Source organism: Eschrichtius robustus, chromosome 1 (assembly GCF_028021215.1).
Source record: "Eschrichtius robustus isolate mEscRob2 chromosome 1, mEscRob2.pri, whole genome shotgun sequence".
Lineage (NCBI taxonomy): Eukaryota > Metazoa > Chordata > Mammalia > Artiodactyla > Eschrichtiidae > Eschrichtius > Eschrichtius robustus.
In genome coordinates, this window is record NC_090824.1 from 153,426,439 (window position 1) to 153,449,692 (window position 23,254).

The 23,254-nt window shown below is 37.4% G+C and overlaps 1 long non-coding RNA gene across 1 annotated transcript in view; it reads left to right on the forward strand.

Moving 5' to 3' along the window:
* The window catches only part of LOC137772939 (uncharacterized), a 34,438-nt gene extending 19,132 nt beyond the window's left edge, over positions 1-15,306 (forward strand). Inside the window, exons 3-4 of the long non-coding RNA XR_011075604.1 lie at positions 14,072-14,169; positions 15,033-15,306. This is a non-coding gene — a long non-coding RNA (uncharacterized lncRNA). The remainder of the gene's footprint in view (positions 1-14,071; positions 14,170-15,032) is intronic.
* The last annotated feature ends 7,948 nt before the right edge of the window (positions 15,307-23,254 follow it).

Here is a 23,254-nt window from a genome sequence, read left to right on the forward strand (position 1 = left end):
AGCATTTATTGTTCGTAGATTTTTTGATTATGGCCATTCTAACTGGTGTGAGGTGACACCTCATTGTAGTTTTGATTTGCATTTCTCTAATGATGAGTGATGTTGAACATTCTTTCATGTGTTTGTTGGCAATCTGTATATCTTCTTGGGAGAAATATGTCTATTTAGGTCTTCCACCCATTTTTGGATTGGATTGTCTGTTTTTTTGATATTGAGTTGCAATGAGCTGCTTGTAAATTTTGGAGGTTAATCCTTTGTCAGTTGCTTCATTTGCAAATATTTTCTCCCATTCTGAGGGTTGTCTTTTCATCTTGTTTATGGTTTCCTTTGCTGTGCAAAAGCTTTTAAGTTTCATTAGATCCCATTTGTTTATTTTTGTTTTTATTTCCATTTCTCTAGCAGGCGGGTCAAAAAGGATCTTGCTGTGATTTATGTCATAGAGTGTTCTGCCTATGTTTTCCTCTGAGAATTTTATAGTGTCTGGCTTTACATTTAGGTCTTTAATCCATTTTGAGTTTATTTTTGTGTATGGTGTTAGGGAGTGTTCTAATCTCATTCTTTTACGTGTAGCTGTCCAGTTTTCCCAGCACCACTTATTAAAGAGGCTGTCATTTCTCCATTGTATATTCTTGCCTCCTTTATCAAAAATAAGATGACCATATGTGCATGGGTTTATCTCTGAGCTTTCTATCCTGTTCCATTGATCTATATTTCTGTTTTTGTGCCAGTACCATACTGTTTGTTTACGGTAGCTTTGTAGTATAGTCTGAAGTCAGGGAATCTGACTCCTCCAGCTCTGTTTTTCTTTCTCAATATTGCTTTGGCTATTGGGGGTCTTTTGTGTTTCCATACAAATTGTGAAATTTTTTGTTCTGGTTCTGTGAAAAATGCCATTGGTAGTTTGATAGGGATTGCATTGAATCTGTACATTGCTTTGGGTAGTATAGTCATTTTCACAATGTTTATGCTTCCAATCCAAGAACATGGTATATCTCTACATCTGCTTGTATCATCATTAATTTATTTCATCAGTGTCTTATAGTTTTCTGCATACAGGTCTTTTTTGTCTCCTTAGGTAGGTTTATTCCTAGGTATATTATTGATTTTTTTGCAGTGGTAAATGGGAGTGTTTCCTTGATTTCTCTTTCAGATTTTTCATCATTAGTGTATAGGAATGCAAGAGATTTCTGTGCATTAATTTTGTATCCTGCTACTCTACCAAATTCGTTGATTAGCTCTAGTAGTTTTTTGGTAGCATCTTTAGGATTCTCTGCAAATAGTGACAGCTTTACTTCTTCTTTTCCGATTTGGATTCCTTTTATTTCTTTTTCTTCTCTGATTGCTGTGGCTAAAACTTCCAGAACTATGTTGAATAATTTTGGTGAGAGTGGACAACCTTGTCTTGTTCCTATTCTTAGTGGAGATGGTTTCAGGTTTTCACCATTGAGAATGATATTGGCTGTGGGTTTGTCATATATGGCCTTTATTATGTTGAGGTAAGTTCCCTCTATGCCTACTTTCTGGAGGGTTTTTATCATCAATGGGTGTTGTATTTTGTTGAAAGCTTTTTCTGCATCTATTGGTTTTCCTCCTTCAATTGCTTAATATGGTGTATCACATTGATTGATTTGCGTATATTGAAGAATCCTTGCATTCCTGTGATAAACCCCACTTGATCATGGTGTATGATACTTTTAATGTGCTGTCGGATTCTGTTTGCCAGTATTTTGTTGAGGATTTTTGCATCTATGTTCATCAGTGATATTGGCCTGTAGTTTTCTTTCTTTGTGACAGCTTTGTCTGGTTTTGGTATCAGGGTGATGATGGCCTTGTAGAATGAGTTTGGGAGTGTTCCTCCCTCTGCTATATTTTGGGAGAGTTTGAGAAGGATAGGTGCTAGCTCTTCTCTAAATGTTTGATAGAATTCCCCTGTGAAGCCGTCTGGTCCTGGGCTTTTGTTTGTTGGAAGATTTTTAATCAAAGTCTCAATTTCAGTGCTTGTGATTGGTCTGTTCATATTTTCTATTTTTTCCTGGTTCAGTCTTGGAAGGTTGTGCATTTCTAAGAATCTGTCCATTTCTTCCATGTTGTCCATTTTATTGGCATATAGTTGCTTGTAGTAATCTCTCATGATTCTTTGTATGTCTGTAGTGTCAGTTGTTACTTCTCCTTTTTCATTTCTAATTCTATTGATTTGAGTCTTCTCCCTTTTTTTCTTGATGAGCCTGGCTAATTGTTTATCAATTTTGTTTATCTTCTCAAGAACCAGCTTTTAGTTTTATTGATCTTTGCTATTGTTTCCTTCATTTCTTTTTCATTTATTTCAGATCTGATCTTTATGATTTCTTTCCTTCTGCTAACTTTGGGGTTTTTTTGTTCTTCTTTCTCTATTTACTTTAGGTGTAAATTTATGTTGTTTATTTGAGATGTTTCTTGTCTCTTGAGATAGGATTTTATTGCTATAAACTTCCCTCTTAGAACTGCTTGTGCTGCATCCCATAGGTTTTGGGTCGTTGTGTTTCACTGTCATTTGTTTCTAGGTATTTTTTGATTTCCTCTTTGATTTCTTCAGTGATCTCTTGGTTATTTAGTAGTGTATTGTTTAGCCTCCATGTGTTTGTACTTTTTGCAGATTTTTTCCTGCAATTGATATCGAGTCTCATAGCGTTGTGCTCAGAAAAGATACTTGATATGATTTAAATTTTCTTAAATTTACCAAGGCTTGATTTGTGACCCAAGATATGATCTATCCTGGAGAATGTTCCATGAGCACTTGAGAAGAAAGTGTATTCAGTTGTTTTTGGGTGGAATGTCCTATAAATATCAATTAAGTCCATCTTGTTTAATGTATCATTTAAAGCTTGTGTTTCCTTATTTATTTTCATTTTGGATGATCTGTCCATTGGTGAAAGTGGGGTGTTAAAGTCCCCTACTATGATTGTTACTGTCAATTCCCCCTCTTATGGCTGTTAGCACTTGCCTTATGTATTGAGGTGCTCCTTCGTTGGATGGTTAAATATTTACAATTGTTATATCTTCTTCTTGGCTTGATCCCTTGATCATTATGTAGTGTCCTTCTTTGTCTCTTGTAATAGTCTTTATTTTAAAGTCTATTTTGTCTGATATGAGAATTGTTACTCCAGCTTTCTTTTGATTTCCATTTGCATGGAATATCTTTTTCCATCCCCTCACTTTCAGTCTGTATGTGTCCCTAGGTCTGAAATGGGTCTCTTGTAGACAGCATGTATACAGGTCTTGTTTTTGTGTCCATTCAACCAGTCTATATCTTTTGGTTGGAGCATTTGGAATTCTTTCTTTTATTCATTTAGGCAAGCTCTCTCCATCCATCAAACTCATCTCAGACAGATGATGCCTTTTGTCTACACAGCTTCTCTTTCCTGATGCTTGCCTAGGTTATCAATGGCGTTTTTTGGGGAAAATTCCAGGTCCCTCTATGGCACCATGGCTCAGATCTGTGTCCCTGCCTCAGGTGGCCACCAGTCCCTGTATGTGGCATATGTGTTGAATAGGAGGTGTTGAAGGACATTCACCATTTGCCCAGCATGAGAAGTCTGGTCCAAGACATGACAATTTAAAGGCAGTTCTCATGAGTCATTGTCTTTTTTTTTTTTTTTTTCTGTTTTAGAATTACTTTATCTTTTTTTTTTTCCACACACACACACACACACACACACACACACACACACTGTATTTTATTTTTACAAGAGATAAATAGACTGATGAGTCATTGTCTTTAAGTGGAGTTGGCAACAATGTGGTTACTCTCTTTTTTCTTCCATCCTGTTATTTATCTAGAACCTATTCTTCTCTTTTAGACATGATTTCTTTCTTTTGGACATGATTCAATATTTCAGCAGGTAGACCCTATTCTTCTCTTTTCCAGGCTAATGTTTCTTAAATGTTTTTCATTTTTAAATACTTCTTAATATTCAGTTATGTCAGTTCTTATAACCCTTATTTACAAATATACACCTTTTAATAGCCTTCACTTGTGCTTTTCATGTTTTCCAAAAGCCTCTGATAAAGGTACAAGAAACAAATTCCTTTTGTTGTAACTTTTGTATATTTTTTCCACCCATAGTTTAATTTTTTAAAGTTTACACTTAAAACTTCTTAAGTTATCACTTAAGTGATACGAAAAGCTAGCCAAATATCTCAATGTCATCTATGTAAAAACCTATGCTTTTGACCCAGCTCCTAGAGAAATGGAAATAAAAACAAAAATAAACAAATGGGATCTAATGAAACTTAAAAGCTTTTGCCCAGCAAAGGAAACCATAAACAAGATGAAAAGACAACCCTCAGAATGGGAGAAAATATTTGCAAATGAAGCAACTGACAAAGGATTAATCTCCAAAATATACAAGCAGCTCATGCAGCTCCATATCAAAAAACAAACAACCCAATCCAAAAATGGGTATAAGACCTAAATAGACATTTCTCCCAAGATATACAGATTGCCAACAAACACATGAAAGGGTGCTCAACTCACTAATCTTTAGAGAAATGCAAATAAAAACCACAGTGATGTATCACCTCACACTTGTCAGAATGGCCATCATCAAAAAATCTATGAACAATAAATGCTGGAGAGGGTGTGGAGAAAAGGGAACCCTCTAGCACTGTTGGTGGGAATGTAAATTGATACAGCCACTATGGAGAACAATATGACGTTTCCTTAGAAAACTAAAAATAGAACTACCATACGACCCAGCAGTCCCACTACTGGGCATACACCTGGAGAAAACCATAATTCAAAATGAGTCATGTACCACAGTGTTCATTGCAGCTCTATTTACAATAGCCAGGACATGGAAGCAACCTAAGTGTCCATCGACAGATGAATGGATAAAGAAGATGTGGCACATATATACAATGGAATGTTACTCAGCCATAAAAAGAAACGAAATTGAGTTATCTGTAGTGAGGTTGATGGACCTAGAGACTGTCATACAGAGTGAAGTAAGTCAGAAAGAGAAAAACAAATACCGTATGCTAACACATATATATAGAATCTAAAAAAAAAAAAAAAAAAAGGTTCTGAAGAATCTAAGAGCAGGACAGGAACAAAGACAAAGACATAGAGAATGGACTTGAGGAATGGGGAGGGGGAATGGTAAGCTGGGACGAAGTGAGAGAGTGGCATTGACATATATACACTACCAAATGTAAAATAGATAGCTAGTGGGAAGCAGCCACATAGCACAGGGAGATCAGCTGGGTACTTTGTGACCACCTAGAGAGGAGGGATAGGGACGGTGGGAGGGAGACGCAAGAGGGAGGGGATATGAGGATATATGTATACGTATAGCTGATTCACTTTGTTATACAGCAGAAACTATCACAACATTGTAAAGCAATTATACTCCAATAAAAATGTTAGAAGAAACCCCAAAACCTACGCCTTCTCCATGTTTAGTATACAGCACATTTATGTGTAGCTAATTCTTACCATTACACTTTTAAAAATTTAAAAAAATAGAAATAGTCTAAGTATATATATATATATATATATATATATATATTTTTTTTTTTGGCTGTGTTGGGTCTTCGTTTCTGTGCAAGGGCTTTCTCTAGTTGCAGCAAGTGGGGGCCACTCTTCATCGCGGTGCGCAGGCCTCTCACTATCACGGCCTCTCTTGTTGCGGAGCACAGGCTCCAGACGCGCAGGCTCAGTAGTTGTGGCTCACGGGCCCAGTTGCTCCGCGGCATGTGGGATCTTCCCAGACCAGGGCTCGAACCCGTGTTCCCTGCATTGGCAGGCGGATTCTTAACCACTGTGCCACCAGGGAAGCCCTTAAGTATATTTTTGTTGGTGTTACATTGGATTCATAGATCACTGTAGAATAATTGTTTTACCATTTAGGTCTTTCTATAGGTTTTTTTTAAATGTCTGGGATTGTTTGCTTGGTTTTGTTTAATTATGTCCGTTTGGTTTTTTTTAATTAATTTTTATTGGCTATCCTAATTTTTGAAGGAAAGTTCATCAGTTCCTCTGTGGCATTCTACATAATGCCAACTGACCAAATAAAAATAAAAATAAAAAATAACACTTCCACCCAATTATTCATGTATTTGACATTGTAAAGATATAATATGGTTTCTTAAGATAAATTTTTATTTTCTTCAGATACATTTTTGTTTCTGAAGAGGCGCGGCCCCTGTCTTTCTCTCCTGTAGAAGTGAAGGAAGCACCAGTTACCCTTCTGATTTTAATCAGAAAATATAAATGTAAAATATGAATTCGATAAAAATGTAAGCTTGGCTTTTACTATTTCCTGAACATGTGCTCATTATCTTTTAATAAATAAAGTGTACTTTAAGAGTGATAAGAAGAAGGAGAACTTTAAAAATTGTTAATGAATGTGGTTAACATATGTAGTGAAGCAAAGGCGTAGTTTAAGATAAATCCCAGTAATACCAGGAAGAAAATGCAGTCAGTGGTTAAGCAATCTGCGTTTGTGGTTGTTTTAAAGGTGGCTGAGTGTGTCGTACTCTGCAGAAGTGACTAGAAGGGGACAGAGGACCGTGACATGGGTCACCCTTTGTTTCTCTTTATGCTCCAAGCTTAGAAGGTTGATTTTACCTTCAACATATTGGAATGGTGGTTCTTGATTCATCCTAATGATTAGAAGAATTTTAATGCATTTTTCTGTATATCCAAACACTAAAAAAACAATATTACACAGCTAGTCCTTGCCACCCAGATGTTCAGAGTTCAAAGCAAATAACAACATGACAGGCCAGAGGCAACTGAGCCATCTATCAAACAAATGCATGGCCTGATGAGACAGCAGATTAAAAGGCTTAACTGAGGCTACTTTCAGCTGGTGGAGATAAGTGCCCAACTGTGTTTTCCACCAAAATGCAGTTTTTTCTATTGTTTTTGATACTATAAAAGCAATGTATACTCATTACAGAGAAAAATTAGAGTATACAAAGCAAAACTAAGAGCACCCCCAAAATGAATTTTCCCTTTCACCACAAATCAGCCATTGTGATTGCACTGCTATATATTCTTGTAAGTAAATAAAATTGCATCTTATTCTACATAATACATCGTAACCAGCTTTTTCCATTTAATGTAGCATCAAATACATCCTTATCACTAGAGTTATTTCCTTAGAATCATTTTTATGGCTTCAAGTTATTCCATTTCTGGATTTGCTAATGCGTATTTAAACAATTCACATTTATGACACGATCTGGTGTTTTCTAACTTTTCTCTATTTGAAGATATTGCTTTAAAATATGTAGAGTAAGATGTTGATTGGTGTAATCATCTCAAAGGTTTATGTGCTAGAATGAGAAACTATTGTTTGTCAAGAAAGCATATTACATGCTGCAAAACAGTTCATCACCTTAAAAAAATTAAAACATATGGAAAACTGAGAATAAGATGTAAACACATCAAGTTAGCATGACTCTTTATTTTAAAAATTTGGATGTTATGTTTTATAAACAAACCAGTCCAGTGTTTGAGAGTCATGGTAAAAAAGTTTGGAAGGTGAGGTGGAGATTTTAAGGATATTAGGATAAGAGTGGGCTTTACGTATACATATATCCCCTCTTTTTTGGATGTTCTTCTCATTTAGGTCACCACAAAGCATTGAGTAGATTTCCCTGTGCTATACAGTAAGTTCTTATTAGTTATCTATTTTATACATAGTATCAATAGTGTATATATAGCTGATTCACTTTGCTGTATGGTATAAACTAACACAATATTGTAAAGCAACTATACTCCAATTGAAAAAAAAAAAAAAAGAGTGGGCTTTAGAGGCAAATAGACAGCTGATTGAATCATAGCTTTCTGACTGGGTCTGGTCACAGACCTCTGTGTGTAGGTGAGAATACCTAACACTATACTTGGTACCCTGTAGGCCTGGGAGAGTTGGTACTCATCTAAATGAGATGGAAGAACTAGAGTCTCAGAACATGCGGAAGGGGAATGTAGACAGTGGAGGGGGAGATGGTAAGAATGTGAAGGAAATACTCAAATGACTCTTCGCGCCTGAGAAATGGGGAGAACTTGGTGATGGAATGAGGAGAGAGAAAATGCCACCAAGTGCCATACTGCAACAGAACAGAAAGATGTGATGATAATGAGGAGGACAGCAGCTAACATATGACATTTACAATAATAATGATAACAGCAGCTCATACTTGCATAGTAGTCACTATATGCCAAACAACAAGGTCTGAAGCACTTTAAGTACTTATACTTTTAAGTATATTCACCCTTTAATTCTCACCGCACTCTATCTGACCTACCTCCTATACTTGTTGTAAGGATTTAATAGGTTAATATTTGTAAAGCGCGTAAAATAACTCTATTTAAATGTTTGTAAATAAAGTCCTCCTTTTACTGAGGCATAGAGAGGTCAAATGTCTTGTCTGAGGCCACACAGCTAGTCAACGTCAGGAGTGGGATTAGAACCTGGCCGTCTGGCACCAGAGCCCATTCTGCCTTGGAGAGATCTCTGGCCGTGCAAGACAGTGATGAGGTACAGCTGCCTCTGCCCTGACTTTGCTTCACCCAGAAAAGAATGCAAAAGGGCTCTACCTCTCTCCACACTAATGACCCTCCAAGCCGAAGTACTCACCAAAAATGGGCACTCGCTGGACAACTGGTTGCTACATTCCTGCTGCCCCATCTTGCCTCCTCCCGTCCACTCCCATCTCTGCAGCCCTCTTTGGGGTGAACTTAGGCACTCTCTTGAGAGGTTTGGTGTAACATTATTTAGCAAAGTGGAAATGAAATATAGAACCAGCTTGTAGAAATGTCACATTACAGGGAAAGGATTTAAAATTTCCTTACCTAATCAGTGTTTCCAAGATCACTGGGTCAAGAATGGGCTAAGGTTCTCCCTTTCTTGTCCTTTTCCCAGCGCCTTTTCCTCTTCCCTGGCTTCTGCCTCTCAATTATTTCCCACCCCATCACCCTGTCCCTACTGTAACAATAATGGTAATAACAATAATACTGTGAGCTCATGGCTGTGGAGCTCTTATTATGTGTCAGGCATATTCATGCATTATCTTATTTAATCCTCATAATAGCTTTGTGAGGAAAGAACTTTTTTTTTTAACCTGCTTTATGTGTGAATAAATTGAGGTTTGGAAAAGGTAAATCATTTGATTGGTAAGTGGAAAAGTTGGAATTGGAGCCCAGCTCTATCTTGCTTAAATCTGATGCTCTCTTCTAATAGCATTACCCCCTGAGCATTCAGTTTTCCAGCATCACCTAATTCTTGGAGATAAATGGGTAGATGTGCATAGGCTTTGCTGAATTAGATACTCTGGCAAGTTTTATGCCTTCCATAATTTAAAAAAAAATCCTACACGTATTTAATGAGGTTCTACATGGGCAAAAATCTGTGCTCAGTATTTCGGGAATACAAAGAATTATTTAAAGAGGAAGAGATTCTCATTTTGTGACATAATATATACATAAAAGATTATAATACAAATATGGCAACTATGGAGGTGTGATGCTTATTCAGCTACAAGAGTGTAGTTATAATACAGTAAAGTATATACTATATGAGACATTCAAGCAAACTTTGCACTCAAAAAATTATATCCTGAGATTATCTTTATTGTTTAAAAAAATAAGGATTGAAAGTAAATTTTAAAATACTCAAACTAAAAAGTAAAAGAAAAATTGGGCTAAAGAAGGAGGTAGTTAATAAAGATAAAAACTAAAACTTATGAAGTAGAAAACAAACATGAAAAGGGATAGGTAAAATCAAAATTAGGTACTTTGCAAGATTAATGAACTAGATACATCCCTGTAAAGCCTGGTTAGAGAGAAAGTGAAATAAATTCAGCATTGTAAAGGAAACATAAGCACAGATATGGAGAAGGTGAGAAAACTCACTGGTAGATATTATGTGCAACTCTATAGAAATAAATTTGGAAACCTGGAGTCTGGTTTTCCTAGTAAAAATACAAACTCTTCAAATGATCATTTAAAGAACCATGAACAGATCAATTATTATTGAGACTGGAAAGTAAAAGATCTATTACTAAAAAAGGCACCAGACCTAGATAGTTTTACAGATAAATTCCTTACAGTCTTTAAAAATCAATTCCAGGGTTATAGAAAATCTATTCAACCATAAAAAGGAAAGGTACTAAAATCATTTTGTGAAGATAGCTTCTAAAGATAGTACAGAATTTGAAGACCATTTGTACCAAGAATTATAAACAAAATATTAGCAAATCCAATCCATCAGTGTATCAGAAGCATATGACACCATTACTAGAGTCTATTATCAGAATGCAAGAATGTATCTTAATCATTTCAATTTTATATAAATTGTGGGAAGGCTTCTAATCATTTATAGTGGATGTGATGGTGACCAATGAATTCTTAATGTGTAATTCTTAAACCCTGATTCTTGAATAGCTTGGGGATTGTGATGTAAGGGTGGAAAGTGAACGTTAGGGGAAAAGGAAAAGAGTCATTTAGCTTTGAGCAAATGCATTAGTTATTTGTGCTTATTTATTTAATTTGTAGGATATGCAAGTTGAAGAGAGGTGTGATAAATAAGGAATGGACCTGTGAAGAATATCTACCATGTTCCAAATCCTCCCTAGGTGCTCTGCATATAATGTCATCTAATGGTTTAATCAGGCCTGTCTTAATATGCAGAGCATACATGTGCACACTCACTCACATCAATAAAATGCCTTCTAAAAACACTTATTAGGGAACACAAACCAACAAAGCATTTTTAAAAAGTTGGTTAGGAGAGGGGCTTATACATAGAGCATTGTTATAGAAATTGGCCACAAACACTTCAAATACTTTACTGACAGATGTCATTCATGAGGCAAGAGAGAGTAATTTTAGCTGACATGTGAGTTCATAGATCCTGACATTCCTTTACAAGCTCATTAGGATGGTTTTGCTGGTGTAGCCACAGAGACACTAATACTCATGCTGAAAAGAAATCTCTGCTCACTGTGACTTTCTCAGGCAGTCTTAATAGGGTAAGTGTCTGCTGGTTGTAGCACCTCTGAATGGAGAAACTTATAACCTCACAATGTCAGGGCAGAAGTTTCTTTTCTATCCAGCACAGCTCCATCTGAAGCTCTAGCTACCCTTGGGGTCCTGGGGAGGTGCATGAGTCTCAACAGGAGGGAGATCTCTGGACATATTTTTGCCATAAAGCAGTCTCCCATTATGTCCCCTGAAGGATGTTTTCTGCTTCATGTGTCTCTGGCGTAGCCTGGGAGCTGGTTTCTGTTTTCTGTTTGTCTTGAGAAAGGAGATTCTGTGCTACAGTTATCTGCCCTTGCAGACTTGGTGCCTTCCTATGGGGAGGGGAGAACTCTTTCTCTGAAGGGCAACAGAGTAGAGCTCTGGCTCAAAGATATTGCTAAGAAAATTTAAACAAAGTAAACTGTGGACACCTTAGACGCCAGACTTTGTAACTTAACAAGTTGGAGTAATAACTGTTAGGTCAGTGACTGTAAGTCTATCCTATAAACAACGATTATAAGATTTAAACAGGGCTTTGCCTCCCAACAGTTATGTCGGCAGCGGGTTGGTGATAGCAGTGGAGCTACCCTGTCTTTCTGCTTCATCACTTAAAGTGACAGTATCCAGCCTTCCACTCTGCATCTATCATAAAGACACATTGATTTCCTTTCTGGAGAAACACATATTTCTTTTCTCCTGCTAAAAAGATAAATCTGACAGATTTTAATCAAATGTAGTTGTTCACAACTACAGAAATGCATTCAGTGCCACATATGAAAACAAAAATACACCAGCAACTAAAGAAAGAGTTTGGTGGCCAAATTTATTTGTAGAAGACACTTGTATTAAAACACACACACCCACAAACACACACACACACTCTCACAAGGAATTGAAGCCGAAGAGTTGGTTATTTTAAACTTCTTCACGATAGTGTGTTTGTAGTGACATCAGTAAATGTCAGTCTCAATGAAAATTTTCACTAAAGCTATGCTCTTCAGATTCTCTGTTTAACACTAAGATTCTAGAATATTGGGCTTTGGTCTTTAAAATGAAGTCTTTCCCAAGATGAAACTTGGCTTTTGGAGGAAACATCATTTGAGATGTGATATGGAAGCACGAAGCATCTTCAAGTCCTTATCCCATAGGCTCTCATAATAGTACTTTTTGTTCCGTATTTGGCTATGATTTGGTTAAATGTACTGTGGAGCATTTATATTATTTCATAAATCTATATACTGATTCTGAGTAGCTCATATTATTCTTTTCAATATATCTAAGGGAGCCAAGATTTTATACATACATGTATATGTATATATTTTTTCTTCTGAATTAAGACATTTAAACTTATTTTTCTTAATTTTTGATATAAAAAAGTCTGTGAGAGAGAGACAAAGTCTACAAGGCTTGATGCTTTTTTACATCTTATTCATTGAATAGGTCAGGCCCTCTCATTACGGGTTGCACAGAGCTGATTTTTAATGGTACTTTTCTAAATTTTTGAGTCTTTGTCATATTTTGTCTTTTCTTCTCAGTACAGGTGTGACTGATCACATTTTTATTAGAATGGAGAGATTGGATGTCTCTTGTTCACACCTAGTGGCAATTTCCTGCCCAGATATCTTGGCATAATATATCTTATTTCAACTACTTTACAGAGGTAAAGAAAAAAAAAGAATCCACATCATGAATGAAAGTGTGGAGATACAGTTTTAATTGACCATCAATCCAATCCTGCCTTAAATGGTCCATCTTTTCAATAAAGATTTTTCTCTCTGTCTTCATAATTTTGAATATTATATTAAGATATATGATTCAAGAATTGTACTTGGAAAGAAAATCATTGAAAGGAAAGTTCTTTTGATAATCCTACATAGTGATTCATAGTGTATCTACATATATGATTTCATTGCATTTAAATGGGTAAAAATAGAAAACTATTTCTCTTTTAAATGTGAGCTTTAAAATTTCCTTCTAGTGTGCATTCACTGTCATTTCTAAGCTTGCAAGAAACTAAAAACATTATTATCTATAAGATAATGTGCCCTATAAGTGAATTGCCCTGCAATGCATTATTGGGTTAATTTTGACAACTACTCTGGTTTAAAAATGATCTCCAATTCTGATATTTGTTTCTGATGTGCCATTTAGAGATATTTTTTCTTAAAAGTATAGGGTGATATGGGAAAGAAGGAAGATGAAGAGTGGCCAAATCCAAAGTTACCTTGCAAGAATAATGTTAGAAGAGGTTGGCATTTAAATTGTAAGAGGAATAAATTAGCTTCTTAAAGTAGAAAGTAAAAAAAGGAAGCCAATAAAAGTGGGTGAATTCATTCACTTGAAAATCATGGTGTCCTCATTAAGTGTCAGCCAAGAAATTGGTGGTTAAAGATATGTCCCAATTTCTATCGGCTGTCACTGGAAAGTTTAACCCAAAATGAAAGGCTATCATTACACAGGAAATATGCAATTCTTTCCTGAAAGTATATTTGTGATGCTCAAAACTACAGCCACTAGAAGATATGAAGGCAAGCACAAAATATTACCTGGATCATGATTTATATATGCTGAACAAACAATAAACTCTCTACCTTCTTTTTCCCCTACAGAAAGCGCTACCAGCTAGCTATAACTCCAGCACAGTATTTCAAAACAATATTTCCCGAAGTTTTTTCTTATTTACAAAAGAAGCAATTCATTTTGTAGGACATTTCAAATGGGCAAATGGCCAAAAACAATTTTGACCAAAGCGAGTGCAAAAGGTATTGCAAAACACAAAGCGTAAGAATATTTAGGAAAGATGGAAACAAAAAGGAAGATTATTCATCCTTCCATATGGCTTTTTAAAGCCATTTACAATTATGTATCGTTTATGGTAGTTTCTATAAAATTTCTTCCATTAAGCAGGCAGAAGACTGAGTAAGTTTGTGAATACATCACAAAAGAAAGAGAAGAAATTCAGAATGACAATGGAATTTAGCTGATTGTTTGAGGAACTGTACGTGATAATGACACTGTTAACCAGGAGAATGCAGAATGTGATCTCATTTGTCTTTCCAGAAAGGGATTTCAAGAGTTTAACGAAAAATTAAAGTTGCTAATGATCCTGTGAAACATAAGCAATGAGTCCTACCACAATTATGCATCTGACTGAAAAGGTACAGTATATCAGAAGTCTTAGAGTCAATGATTGTTTAGCTATCTGGTGTGCATGCAAATGCACTTCAAGAGAAAAGGAAAAATGTGGGGTTTTCTCAAGACATCTTTAGATAACTTTATACATCACACAATTTAGACCACATGCCATGCCACCAATTCATGTCCTTGGCCTCTTATGGAAACTGTAAGGAAGTTTACAGACATTTGTGGCTAAATGGGATTCTTGGAGGTGTCATAGTCTATTCCATAGCTGCCAAGTAAAGTCTTTGTTACAGAATTCCAGCTAAATTGAAAGACATTTTATGTGTCAAATTATTCACAGATCTTCACACACAACCCCACTTCTCCAATATACCACCACTTGATGAGTCCCAATTTTCTGTCCTAAAGGTGAAATGTTCAAAGCTTCTCTACTGGGGCTGGCTTTCCATTTGTTTTGGAAATAATTCTTGGAACCCTCTCAAAATTCTCTGTAGTTCCCTAAAATTGGGATGTCAAACCATGGCATTTCCTTAAGAGGACACTCACTTTGGACATGGAAAGCCCCAAGGCTGAGTCGCAGCTTGGCCAAATACTCGATGTTTGACTTCAGCCAAGTTATTAACATTTTTAAGCCTTAACGTTCTCATAAGGAAAAAAGGAATGACAATGCCTACCTCATAGAAATGACATGCGTTAAGGTAGCTCACGTATAGCTACCTTAACTAGCATAGAAGAACTTACTAGATAATAGTGAGCTAAAGACAGAAATGGAAAGAGCCTCTGCTCTGCATGAAGGCTTTTATCTCATTCAATAACACCTTTTCATTGTGCAACAAAGTATATGTTGAGTACCTACTATGTATACTGTGCTATGTGTTAGGGATGTGGGAAGCAAAGCAGAGTCCCTGATCTCAAGAAGAACACAGTCTAGTGGAAGAATGACAGAAACAGGTTATGATGGAAATGCAAGAAGAAGAACCCAACCCAGACGACTGAGCATTTGAACTGTGGCAAGTCCTTATTATGGTGTACTAAAACTGTAAAATATAAACCAAATTTCAGACTTAGTCCTGGAAAAGAATATACAATACCTCATTAATTATTATATTGAATCCATGTTGAAATGATAGCATTTTTTGGTATACTGAGTTAAATAAAACTACTATTAAAATTAAAAAAAAAAGGAAAGCAGGAGAGACTTGTGGCTTTTACTTTCCTCTCTATCATTCCTATCCTGTTGTTTCCGCTAATTTTATCAACAATGCTGTAGACACGAACGTTTGCTAGATTCTTGTGTTTGTTCCTCGTTTTTTCCTGACATACTCCCTGCTCATCTTGTTACAGACCACTCTGAATTTGGAACCTCAGAACTTCAAGAAATTAAATCTTCTCTGTAAAAGAGGGACTTCTGAGGTGTTCCATTTAGTAAAGTACTACTTTGATGCAATAAAAAACACCCAGGAGGCAAGAAGTAGTGTCTCCTGCATCCAAAGCACCCAGCCTTCTCCAGGATTAGTCACTTGGCTGTCTCACTATGCAGCTAGTAATTCAGAGATAATCATGTTACCAAGATGCCATTTGATCTGTATTTGGCATATCTCAAGTTTTCATCTTCATTAATAAAGCCATCAAAGTTTTATTGGCCCTGACTGGTATTGGACACACTAGTGATTCACCCACAGGGGAGGTTTGCAGTTTGCATGGAAAGACTCTGCTTGCCAGATGGCAGCTGTTAATCTGCCTGCATCAGGGGTGTGAGGCGGGGCTAAGCTTGCCTGGCCCCCAGCCAGTGGGGCTCTCCCGCACCTTTGATTACACAGTGCTGCAGGCCAGGCTGGGGAACCCAGGCCTTTGTGGCACGGTTAGCTCTCCCTGCAGGTTTGAAGGCCCCTGGGGGAATGGATGCCTGGTGAAAGGAAGGGATACTTTTCCCTGGCCTGTTTACTGTGTCCTGCTGCCTCTAGTATAGGTCATTGAATCAAAAGATCCCTGTGGAAGGCAGTGTGGTACAGTGGAAGGGAGCAAGCCTGGGAGTCAGAGAAACTTGGCTTTGAATCCTGACTCTGTAGCACTGAACCAGCTCTGTGGAGTTAGGCATATCACTTAACCTCTCTAAGCCTCAGGTTCTCCCATTTACATGATATGAACCTGGTACTGTCACCATGGTAGGTGCTCCATAGAGTAGTCAGGACAGAACAGCCAGATGGAAACCATCCCTCAGTCCCGCTCCCAGATGTAGAGCCCAGAGAAGCTGTCATACAGGTCCCTGAGGGGGCTGGACCAGGATATTTATCAAAGTGTTGTTTGTGGTAGTGAGGATGGTGGCGACCTAGGGGTTCATCCCCAGGGGAATAGATAATGAGGCTTACCATGCAATACCATGCAAAACAGCTTGAAGTATATAGATAAATCTTAAAAACTGTGCTGGGCAATCCCACTACTGGGCATATACCCTGAGAAAACCATAATTCAAATAGAGTCATGTACCAAAATGTTCATTGCAACTCTATTTACAATAGCCAGAACATGGAAGCAACCTAAGTGTCCATCATTGGATGAATGGATAAAGAAGATGTGGCACATATATACAATGGAATATTACTCAGCCATAAAAAGAAACAAAATGGAGGTATTTGTAGTGAGGTGGATGGAGTTAGAGTCTGTCATACAGAGTGAAGTAAGTCAGAAAGAGAAAAACAAATACAGTATGCTAACACATATATATGGAATCTAAGGAAAAAAAAAAAAAGGTCATGAAGAACCTAGTGGCAAGACGGGAATAAAGACACAGGCCTACTAGAGAATGGACGTGAGGATATGGGGAGGGGGAAGGGTAAGATGTGAGAGGGTGAGAGAGTGGCATGGACATATATACACTACCAAATGTAAAATAGATAGCTAGTGGGAAGCAGCCGCATAGCACAGGGAGATCAGCTCGATGCTTTGTGACCACCTAGAGGGGTGGAATAGGGAGGGTGGGAGGGAGGGAGACGCAAGGGGGAAGAGATATGGGAACATGCGTATATGTATAATTGATTCACTTTGTTATAAAGCAGAAACTAACACACCATTGTAAAGCAATTATACTCCAATAAAGATGTTAAAAAACAAACAAACAAACAAAAAAAACCCGTGCTGGGTGGACAAAAAAGAAAAAGAAACAGAACTAAGTCTGTGGACATAATTTGTAAAAGTTAAGAATATATATACACACAGCACAAGGACATACCACGTGTTTCATGAGGATACATGGAAATTCAAGGAGATCATCAAATCTACTAGTGCTGTGGTGATGGGTTGGGGAGGAAAATGGGGAAGGGAAATGGGATAAAAGGCAATAAACAATGAGGGAAGGGTCTGGTACAAACTTATAATGATAGTGTGTTATCAGTAGAGGAGTATGACTTATCCAATGTTCTGCTTCTCGATCTAAAAGAAAAAGGAAAGATCAAGAAAAAAGTCAAGATATTACTGACCAGAGTTCTTGGCCTCCTTAATCAATAGAAACTGATCAGAGGCCAGACGACAAATTCAGGCAAGGCTTTGTTGGAGCCCCTGCTGCAGCAGGTGGGGAGCAAAAATAGGTAACAGGTTTCTTTGCTAGCTTGCTCCCTGAGGGGGGCAGGCGAGCTGGTTCCTGATATGGGGTGAGGGTAGGGGTGTGTCCAGGGGTCGGGCCAGAGGGGTGGCTTAGGTGTTTTGCCCACCCCTTTGGTGGTGTTGTGTGCAGGGGGCATGTGCAGTACCCTGCTTTTTTTCCTGGCTCTTCAGAAGTGGCAGTTGGGCTTTTTGGTCTCTTTGTATCTTGTCCAGAATTTGCCCCAACTGCACATGCACACAGTTATTTTTAGTCCCTTATAGTTTCTTTGTATTTTGTTGCTTGAGGAGACATTTGTCCAGGTGCAAGCATTGCAGCAGAGGGTCCCAGTTCCCAGCCTGTCTCAAAGGGAAGGGAGAGGGTCTAATAAGAGTCGTGCTGTGGGGGATTTAGGATCAGGGCATGAGGATGGGCACCTATGTGGCTGTGGAATGGCTCTCCATTTCTCTCTTCACTTCCCCCCACCCCCTTGGGTGAGAAGAAGTCTTAGGACAAATGCAAGACTAGAATGAAGCAGAGTAGCCTGAGATACTCATTTGCCCTTATCTGAACTCTCAATCTCCACAGACCCTTGTTGCCTGAAGGCACTTCCCTGATTTTTCCCAATTCTCATGGTGGACCCAATTTTTGTGACTTGGTCACTGTAGAGCTTCAAGAAGGTGTGGTGCCCATTCCTGTTAAACCAGTTGGGAATTTCCTGGATCCTTAACCCTTTGGCCCTGCACATCAGTGTAGCTGCCCTTCCAATCAATGAGACCTTTGTGTGCAATAGGGCAGAAGGATATGTGTGAGAAAGGATCACAGGGAAACTCCCATCATGTTCTTAGAGTCTGAGATAAAAAGATTATAAACGTGTAACAGGTCACACTCTCTAGTGTCCTTTTGTTAATTTATGAATTGGAAGACGAATGTGGATTTATTGGAATGGTATAATTAAGTGTCACCGTGGTACAGATCATAATGATCACCAAGTATAATGAAGCAGGGAAAGAAACAATTTCCCTCCTGAATGGCATCATCCATATAAGCCTTGCCCTCTTCAAAGCTCTGTGCCCATTTCCTTTAAATATAATAAATAAGACAGCACAAATACAGAATGTAATCTAACAAAGAGGATGGAATGACCTATCATTCACTTCCTTTCTTGGAAGCTAAATGTTTTAGATAATATTGAAACTAAAAATCAGCAAGATATCTCCGGGCTAAGAAAGGCTACTCTTGTGCCACGCTTCAGTTTATCACCAACTTCTCCTTCTCTTATTCTTTCTCCTCCTTTCCTCTGTTCCTCCTCCTCCTTCTCGGTTGGCCAATCAGATGCCTTATCTCTCTGAAGGCAGTGATTATTTCCAGGGTGGGTGTATGATGCAGGCTATGCCAACTCAAGGCTTCCTTGGGACTTTGGTTGGTGATATAAAGAGAGAAGTGCTGACATTTCTAGAACAGCCATATATAATCCAATAACTGCTGGTGAAGAGAAGCTGACTGAGAAGGAAGCCAAGGAAGAGAAAGGCAGAGTAGAGCAGGAGCAGAAGTGAGATGGACAAGACATGCCCAAGCGCTAGCATCCAGCCACTCTGGGAACCAGAGCTCTCTAGACTCTCCACTTACATGAGCTAGTCAGTTCCTCTTTTGCTTTTAGCTGGTTTGAGTTGACTTTTTGTCATTTGCAAACCAAAGATTTCTGAATAACGTGCCAGGCAAGTAAGGCAAATACTGCCACGCTGGGGAACACATGCTTATTTATCAAACATTTAGTACATGCTTACTTTATGCTAGGAAGAGCCTTTGCAGAACAAAATCACATGACTCATTTGAATCATTGTCAAATCAAGAGAACACACGTATGTGTTAGTTCAAGGATACTTGACATATCTCTGGGAATCTGAATAAGTTTGCATGTATGTGTACATGTGTATGTGTCCTTTTTCTTCAATAACTAAAAAGTAATATGACCATATGTGGGGTTACCTGGATCACATAACATAACCAGACCTAATTCATGAATTCTTTACCAACACTTGTATTTGCAAGAGGGCATGAAGAACTACTTTAATGTCATAGGCTGATGAGCTGTGTGACCTAAGGCAATTTACTTAACCTCTCTGAGCTTTTAGTGTTCCTCTGTAAAATGGAGATAATGATAGTCTGACGTTAACCAATTGTTGTGAGTAATAAATAAGCAAATACATGGAAAGTGCTTAGCATGGTTGCTGCTATATAATAAAAATCACTCAATCGGTGGTAGCTATTATTATTATTGTTACCATCACCATCATCATCATGAAGGAAGCTTCACAGGTAGTTTGAATAATTTGCATGCTTGTAGTGCTTTATTTATCATTTACAAAGTACTTTCACATGCCTCATCCAATGTGATATCATGAGTCTACAGGGTGTCACAATATCCATTTCACATTTTGGCTTCTTGCAAGTTGATAAGAGCAGTGTTTTAGAAGATTTCCATATTTGGCAAGATCCACTGATTCTATTGTAGTATCACATATAGTGACTGAGAAATGCATTTGGTTTGGCAGAAGAGTTAAAAAAATAAAAAAAAGGAAAACATTTTTACCACAAATGTGGCCTGGTCCAATATCTTTCATCAAAATCGGAATTTTTAACTGCGTAATAAGACTTTGGTTACAGCTGTTACACTTGTGAACAGACCTAATCAGCGGACATGAATACTGTATTACTTTGACAAGAGTGTCTTTCTTTTTCCTTTCCTTACTATGTCACGGCTACCAAAAAGAAAGGTCTAAAGTAAACTCATTTTTTATGTCATTGGTCACTTAAAATATTCTCAAAGTTGGAGCTCCTGGAAGAGGAGCTTGTGTTTCATGTTACCAATGTAAGCAGATTGTTGAATTTGACACAGGTAAATGTTTTCTTTGTTTAGGGAATTTTTTCACAAAGGCATGTTTTCAGAAATGCTAAAATATGAATCCATAGTAAATACTTTTTTTTCTTTTGCACAGGAATATACTTCTGAATTAACAACTGGATAAAAATCCTCAATTGTATCGTTTAAGGGAATGTCACATTTTTGATCTTATACAAAGAATAAGAAAAGGCCTTGATTTACTAATTTAGCAAAGTTTGCTAGTAATTCCATCTTTTTATTTTGAATCTGGATATTGTTTTATCTAATTCAGGGAAAACACAGCTTCCTTATTAACTGCTAAGGGGAAAATGATGATGTGAAAGGGAAGATTCATACAATTTTACAAGTGTAAATTTTAACAATCTCTTGCATAAAAGAAAAACAAACCAACAAGCTTATAAAACAAAACTTTCTATTTAGATTTAGATTATTTAGATTATTTCCCCTTTGTCAGAGCTCCTGCAAGAAGCTGGAAGAAATATTGAGTTCTGGATTTTTCGCTTTTAAGTTACTCATGTAGTTCTGTTTCTAAGTGACTTCTGATATTGCAACACTAAAAAAATTTCAAGAAGTGCTCTTTGCTTTGTATCATTGACTTACTGATCTATTCTGTACCTAGATTCTTAGAGTAGCTTATCAAGAGTACTTAATTCTATGTTATCAATATTTATTGTACATCACAAAGTGAACACCAAATTCTAGACTTAGATATTGACACATAATTGTGTATGCCAATCATTATAAGATGAACCATAATATTTAGGTTTTATGAAAACTGAATGTATTTTAAAAGACAGGGAGCTGGATTCTCCTAATTCTTAAGCAATTTCTTACTAGTAAATTAGACACCCTTAGAAGCTATATTAATCTAGATGTCCGTCGACAGATGAATGGATATTACAATGGAATATTACCCTGCCATAAAAAAGAGTGAAATAATGCCATTTGCAGCAACATGGATGGATCTAGACATTATCATACTAAGTGAAATAAGCCAGACAGAGAAAGACAAATATCATGTGATATCGCTTATGTATGGATATAAAAATAATGATACAAATGAACTTATATACAAAACAGAAATAGACACAGACATAGAAAAAAAACTTATGGTTACCAAAGGAGAAAGGGGTGGGGAAAGGGATAAATTAGGAGTTTAGGATTAACATACACAGACTACTATATAAAAAATAGATAACCAGAAAGGACCTACTGTATAGCACAGGGAACTATACTCAATATTTTGTAAAGAAGGGAAAAGAAGCTGAAAAAAATAGATATATATGTATATATGTATAACTGAATCACTTTACTGTACACCTTAAACTAACACAGTATTGCAAATTAACTATACTTCTATAAAAGATAAATATTAAAAAAGATATGCAGCAGAATTATTTGGTAATACGTAGAAGAGGTATATTAGTGTTGTTGCTGGAGAGTCTATATTAGAGAAAGAACCACAGGGACACGCTTCATATTATCAATGAACATTTTGGGTAACTTTCTGCTAAGTATTCCAGACTTAACAAATACTGCTTATAGGTTTCAGGTGGGTAATGCATGTTCAACTCAATATTCCATACAGGAAGGGAAATTGGATGTTCCTAGGTCTCAATTAACTGGCACACAGGAGGTCAAATTAACATTAATAGTTCTTGAGGCCCTCGCCTGGCCACCAGCAGGACCTCCTGTGCATGCCTGGTCCCTTCCATAGCTCCATCTGGGCTCTGCTGGGCTCAGCCGTTATCCGGGGCTGAGAGTCAGAGCTGCTGTGAGGTCTGAGGTAGGCTGTGTGTGGGAGGTTCCTCGATCTGTGTCGCACTTCATCACTTCAGCTTGGAGGCAACACATCTTGGACCTGAGTCTCACAATGGCTTTCGTCAAATCAGCCCCTTTAGCCTCATCTTGCAGTGTCTCGATAGAAGGTAAGACTGAGTTTCCGGCACTGCCTGGGAAATACACAGCATCTTGCTCCATCTACCTGGCCTCCAGTGTCATCATGGATGCCTGTGCTCCAAAGTTCTTCTCTTTCAGTTCAGACTCCCAACCAGTGTTGGACATGAACTCATGCAAATAAAGAGTTCAAATAAATGGGGTAGCAAGATAGGGAGTTTGTGGTCTCATGAGTTTCAATACTTATTTTGCTACTGTTAGTGTATTTCATTTTTTAATTAAAATTATTCGATGTATTTAAACCCCCCCCCAAAAAAAACCCATTCATTCATTTCTCTTATCCCCCACCCGTCGCCTCTGGCACCACTAATCTCTTCTCTGTATCTGTGAGCTTGTTGCTGTTCTTTTTGTTGTTTAGATTCCACATATAAGAGAGATCATAACAGTATTTGTCTTTCTCTGTCTGACTTATTTCACTTAGCATAATACCTTCAAAGTCCATCCATGTTGTCATAAATGGCAATATATCTATATAGAGAGGTCGTTTCCATAGTTTGGCTATTGTAAACAATGCTGCAATGAATATAGTGGTTCATCAATCTTTTTGAGTTAGTGTTTTCAGTTTCTTTGGAAAAATTCCCAGAAGTGAGATTGCTGGATCACAGGGTAGTTCTATTTATAATTTTTTTGAGGAGCATCCATACTGTTTTCTATAGTGGTTCCA